The sequence below is a fragment of the Gossypium hirsutum genome, chromosome A01, assembly GCF_007990345.1.
Source record: "Gossypium hirsutum isolate 1008001.06 chromosome A01, Gossypium_hirsutum_v2.1, whole genome shotgun sequence".
Lineage (NCBI taxonomy): Eukaryota > Viridiplantae > Streptophyta > Magnoliopsida > Malvales > Malvaceae > Gossypium > Gossypium hirsutum.
Window position 1 is genome coordinate 11859080 of NC_053424.1, and position 6985 is coordinate 11866064.

At 30.4% G+C, this 6985-nt stretch overlaps 1 pseudogene; it reads left to right on the forward strand.

Moving 5' to 3' along the window:
- The first annotated feature begins 730 nt into the window (after positions 1–730).
- On the forward strand, positions 731–5987 carry LOC121209603 (seipin-2-like; annotated as a pseudogene).
- Positions 5988–6985: the final 998 nt, after the last annotated feature.

Here is a 6985-nt window from a genome sequence, read left to right on the forward strand (position 1 = left end):
AGTTGGGTTTAGGCTGGTGGGTTGTTTTGGTGATGGGTTTGGGCTGGGTTAAAATTGGGCTTGTACAAGAATTAAGTTCAAAATAAAGAAAGAAATCGAGAATCAAATCAACAAAATTAAAATATATATATAGCAGGCGTATGCAATATTGCTTTTATGCATATTTTATTTTACATTATTTCATATGATTAATTATGAAATTCATAAAATTAACAAGTTCAATTAATTAGTATAAGTTATCAAATTGAATTAATTAATTAATAATAAGTTATTAAATTTAAGTAATTAGTTTTTAAGTTTATAAGGTTCCAAATTCATAATCAAAAATTTAATTAGGGAATATAACAGTTTATCAAATTAATATATTTAATTCCACTCGACGAAGATTATTTTCATTTAGTAAATATGATTAATAGATTTTTTTTTCCATGTAAATTTTAAAAGTTTTATTGAAATAATATTTTAATTATACTAATTTATATTTAATGAATTATAATTAATATATCTGCTTACATTAAATAGCCATATTTTATTTAAAATTTTAGATAATATATTATTATAGATAACTAATTAATAAATAATGTAATCAATAAGGATGATTATTGCTGTTATGAGTTAAAACTGTCATACAAAATTAAAATAAAACATCCAAATCGATTTTACTAAAAATTTTAAGTATTATAACAAAATTCATCATAATTCATATAGAAAAGGAGTTTAGATGGTAAAAATGGCAAATGTGAAGGTGGCGGTGGCAGGTGGTGTTTTCATTTTATTTTTATTAAAATTGTTGTAAATTTATACTTTACTCATCCAAAAAAATTATTTTGATTTCTTAGAATTTGTAAAAATTTAGTAACACTTTTAATTTAAATGTTCATTTTATTAGTTTAATTATTTTCATAATTTTTGTATTGATTAGATTAGATTATGGTATATTCATAATGCGGGTAAAAAATAAAATCATGCAATTAATATATTTATAAAAAGTTTATATAAATATAAATTAGTAATTGATTAAATGGTAAATATAAAAGTGAATAAATAAAAATACACAGGAGATGACACGTGTTAAAAGAGGATTAGTTTATATAAATACCTTTCTTAACCTCAATGCTAAAAGATTCTAAAATGTTTGCAATATCTTCTCTTATCAGAAGACAAGAAAACCCTTTTAACCTAAAAGAATTCTAAAATTCCTATAATATCTTCTTCATCCTCCTATTAGTCCTCTCTCTCAATCTCTATTTATTTAGAAATTGGGAAATAATTATATGAAATAGAGACACCATATCATCATGTATCCCGTACCAATTATTTAATGTCATTTCAGCATCTTTTTCATAACATCAACACATCATATTGATATTTTTTTTACCTTGAACTCTATGATTGAGGGTTTTAGATCTAGTGATTTAGGGTCTAAAATTTAGAATTCAGGATTCAAGATTCATGTTAAAAAGATTATGAAAATGATGTGTTAATAACGTAAAAAAATACTAAAATAAAATTAAATAATTTCTAAAAGATTATAAAATGATACAGCGTTTCTGTTTCATACGATTCTTTCCATTAAGAAATCCGCACAATAAGATGAACCAACACTCCTCGTCTTTTGATATCAAGACACATCAACCAAATCATTTTTAGCAAGCTTCATTCTCTTTGAATTGGAGTAAAATTGGGTTTATAACAATACCTGAGCTGGGCTGATATAAAGCTTGGGACCCATTAAGCTGAACCAACCAGAATTTAATCATTTATATAAACACAAAAGCTCAACAAGATAAGGTTTTATTTTTCATACCAAATCGATCCAACATATTTAATCTAGCCAGACGGCAAATATTGAGTTCTAAAGGCATGTGGGTGTCGTGGACCAGAAATCATGCCTCTTTTCATTCGTAAATTCACGATTTGTTGCTGCAATTCTCAACACACTATCTTCAACGCAATCAATACATCCTCTATTTTGGTTTTTTATTTTTTTTTAATATTGATAGTAGAAATAATATACGAGGAATGCCTTGGCTAAGGAGCAAATCTCTAGTCACCATTAATCATAAAAAGATAAAAGTTAAAAAATACTTTATTGTTAATTTAGTTCGGTTAATATTATTTAGTTTAGTAATTATGTTTCATATTAATCTTATAATTCATTAAGATTGATTATTTCAGAGTTTATGATTATTCTTTTTAATAATGCCACCTCTAGTTAGAGTTTATATTATTTTAAAGGATAAATTATAAAATTAGTCACTTTTGTTTATCTCAGATTACGTTTTAGTCACTTGCATTATTGTTTTATTATGAAGTGGTCACTTTGCTGTTAAGTTTCGTTACCTCTCTAACGGTTGTCTTACGTGGCATTTCAAATGAGTTTTAAATGTCAACTTGGATGTCTAGCTGAGATGAAAATAGGTTTTTAATCCTTTTTTTTAATGAAAATAAAATACAAATTTTGCCCTAAAATTCAATTTTATCTTGTTTAAAAAGAAGCAATAACTGGGTTTTACAAAATTACCATAAAGATATAGGACCAAAGTAGTGAATAAGACGTTGAACCCAAGTTGGGGTGAGGAATTCATTTTCAAAATAGAAAGTTGGAGAAATTTCCCAAAACCCAGCTATTGCTTTTTTTCAAATAGGAGAAAATTAAGTTTTAGGGTAAAGTTTTGTATTCTATGTTCCTAAAAAAATTAAAATATATTCTCCTCCAAGCTGCACATCCAAATTGACATTTAAAACTCATTTAGACTGCCACCGAAGGATTGCCGTTAGAGAGGTGATAGAGTTTAACAGCAGAGTGACCCTTTCGTAACAAAAACGATAACGTAAGTGATTAAAACGTAACATTTCAAATATAAGTGACTAAAATATAATCTGAGACAAATAAAAATGAATATTTTTATAATTTACCCTATTTTAAATGTATCTATTAATTTGAAATTGATAATTAATTTTATTGCATATTTGATAATTATTAATGTATGATTTGTCTGTAGATTTCGATTGGATGTATAAAATAATCTATTAAAATATTGGATTAAAAAATTTTTATTTGAAAAAGCGAGAAATTAAACTCAACTTATATTTACCTAAATTCATTTTTAAGCATTAAAATTTTTGTTTAAATTTTTAAAATTTCAAGTAAACCTTTATATTTAAATGAATAATTTAATATTTGAACATGTTAATAGAATTAGTTTGAAAATAATATAAAAGTAAACTAATTTTCAAGTAAAAAACCAATTACTTGGATTTAATTATTTATTAATGCTTTAATAAATTTAATTAATTCAGTTAATGAAAAATTAATTAAAATATGAACCCAGCATATAAATAAATTCATTTTATATTGTCACAAGGAAAGACTGCTTAATCCTACACGTATTCTCGTTATTGTCTTCTTCTAGCCGTAATTTCCAAAAGTTTTTTGATAGATAATTTCCAAATTTTGATTTAAAAAAAATAGAAATTTGTGAAAAAAAGAAATCACAGCGTCGTATTGTCGGTCATTTTCTCCGATGGAATCCCAAAGCTCCAACGAAGAGGATCAGTTCTTTGACGCATTTGACGACTTCCCCTTTTACGATTGCCTTACCTTTGACCAATCAGATCCTTCCACGTCTCACTTACCGTCTACTCTCCGCCGGCGAGCCTTATCTCGCCGGGGAATCTCCTCCAAGGAATCCGGAGGAGAGTCCCTTCCAGAAACTTCCTCTCGAAGACCACTCCAGAACCAGTTCTAGAGAGCCAAGGTACAATCTCTTCCGCGATTTGAAGCCAAGCGACAGCACTTTGGTGGTAACCGAGTCGCCTCGAGATGGAGTTAACCCGATCCGTGTCTCAGAAGAGAACGCCGGCGTTGAATCCACTGTCACCACCGCAGAAAATGATGAATCACTTGACCAAGCCCGTTACTCCGCAGACTCGAGCGCCGAACTCAGTGAGTCGCTACATTCCTCTTCGATTGCTACTGTTTATACTGGTTTAGTGATAAGGCAATTGGGTTTCAGTTAAATTTGCTGATTAGCTCCATTACATTACCTGTCAGTATAAGTACTCACATGTTTATTATTGATCCTTTCAAGCTTTGAGTCATGTAAGTTATTATCAAATTTCAAATTAGGAATCGATTTGTTATTTCGTCTAGATGAAATGCTGAACCAAAATCTATATGGAACCTCTTGTTCGATCGCGGAACGTTCTGCTAAATGTAGGCTGTCTTATGTTTATGTTTTCACTTGTACTAGTGGATTTTATGAGTATTGGTGATGAACCATTGGAGATAAAGGAAATGTTGAACTTTGATTATAGTAAGAGTAGTCCGGTTGCATATGTTCCGATTGTGTCTTGTGCCGCCATTGGTTGCGGTGCAAAATGTATGGAGAAGATAAATGTTGGGAATATGTGGGTTCTCGGAGTCATACCGATGGATACAAATTGAAGGTTACTGTTTCTTTGACATTGCCGGAGTCAGAGTACAACAGATATCTTGGGATGTTCCAGGTATTTGTTTGATTTATGGAATGCCGAGGTTGCTATCATTTTAATGTTATTTACTTCTGATCATTTATGTTTACATTTTATATCTAGAAACTGATTTTATGGTTTAATTTGTCTTCTCGTGGCACTCGGAGTGACTGTTGATCTTAATCATCGAGTGAATAGGTTATTATTTCCATGAGCCACTTACCTCTTCAGCTGGGGAAAATGTATAGCCAGTATATTTGCCTGAAATGATAGTATTGCTAACGTCATGATTCAGGGAATATTGGAGTTTGCTGCTTCTTATACTAGCATGTCTAATAGGTTAGTGTCAGCCTGATACCATAAGAGAGTTCTAGAATAAGTTGGGTCATCTTCCAGTGATTTATCCATTGCGTCTAAGCCACTTGAACTAGAGTCATAGACCACTTTCCTCTGCTCCACAACATTTCTATCACATATCTACTAAATTATGTACTATAGCATTGTGGTTGGTGATAATTTGGATGAAACCGAGTCTAGAAACAGGCTATGAAATTTTGGTAACCAGGAAAGATGGCCATTTCATAGAAGGTGGCTTCTTCCTGAGTAGTGAATGGCATTTAATTTAATCAGTAATTTGACTCTTAATTTTGGGAAAACAAATTTGCACTGATGAACTGTCCTGCAACTTGTTCTTTTTGAAGGTCAGGGTAGATTTCTTGTCTGTTAATGGTGAAACTCTTGCCAGCTCAAGCCGTCATTGCATGTTGAAATTCAGAAGTGAGCCTATCCGGTTTCTACTGACAGTCTTCAAGATTGTTCCTCTAATCACTGGCTACAGTTCAGAAACCCAGATTTTGAATCTGAAGATTACAGGTTGCACGAAGGAACCGTGCCTACTGCTTGCTTAAGGGTAGTACTTGAACAACGAGCGGAGTTCAGATCAGGTGCTGGTATTCCTGAACTATACGATGCATCCCTCATCCTTGACTCAGAACTTCCTTTTTTCAAAAGAATGATATGTATTGGAGGAGAACTATTTTTATATGGCTCAGTATGACATTGTTTACCACGGAGGTACTGTTTTACTTTAGTTTGTTGTAGACCTTTACTCATTCCAAGAACACGAATGAGAGATGGTTCTACCAGGAACATGTCTACACAAAATAGTCGACATCCACAGATTTGAAGTGTTCTGGAGTTTAAGGTAATAATACATGAAACTCAACTGTTTTTTATGTAGTTGAATGAGTTGATTAGTGGTTGCATAGATGATGGAAATAATGGACATTTTGTCTCACTCTCTTACTGAACACGACCCGTTGTAGTCTTTTAGTTGCCATGTTCCATGTTTAGGATAGAACACATGACTCGGAATTAGATTTTTCGATATCAATAGGTTACTGAAATGTCGAAAACCTCATGCCTACAGGAATCACGTGCTTGTTGAAGAAGGAGAGGCTTCCTCAATTTGAGCAATCTTTCCAAGGGATGCATACCATGAAGTATGCATATGGAACATGCATGATACATGTGATCTCAACCAATCCTTTTAATTTAATTTTTAATCTTTAAAAGGCTGAAGGTTTTTTTTTTCACATCACATATATATAAGAAAGTTACTTTGCATTCTTACTTTTCCGAGTTCACATAATTTTGATGATTTAATAAAGAACCATTTTGATGGTTTGGATAAGAAGATAAGTTTCAAGTGTCTACATGGAAGAAATTTCCAAATTAATTCAAGCAAATCATGGCACTGGGAATTTAAATCAACTGTTTCGGGACTTGGAATTTAAGGGGGGAAAGAACAAAGGATCAATGCAAAACTACGGGTCAAATTCTATAAAAAGGTCCTTGTAGTATACGTTTTTGGTTGATTTGTTTTTCTTTTATAATTTGATCTTTTATTTCTAGTTTGTTTATGTTTAGATAAGTATTTTGTCTGATGACAACTTTTTCAATTAATTTCATTAAATAATTTAATGTAATAGTGAATTTTTTTGTATAGTTGGATAAATATTATTAGTATTTTTTTTTTGGTTAATTACCCAACTATTTGACTTTCTTTTTTTGACACAATGTATATATATATGGAGTGTTAAAATTTTTAGAATCAAGACTAAATTAAGCATAGTGGATAAATGTTAATGGTTAAAATTTTCTATTATGTCAAATTTATCTTTTGATATCCACCATAAAAGAAAAAATCGAATGGTTCGGTGATTATTTTGTATTTTTTCATAATTAAGTGATTAAAAGAGAATTAGTTTAATATTGAGTGACTATAAGTATAGTTCACCCTTTTTAAAATGTGTTTGAGAATGGAACATATACCTCAGAAATCTTTATAAAATTTGATGAAAATACAGCAGAAATGAGCCAATCTCACATTCATTTCCAATGATCAGTACATTCGTATCTTTGGTTTGCAATATCAATAAAGGTTAATATGAACCAATTCTATCAAACACTATTATATAGTTCTGATTTACACAAAACAAAGGCAAAT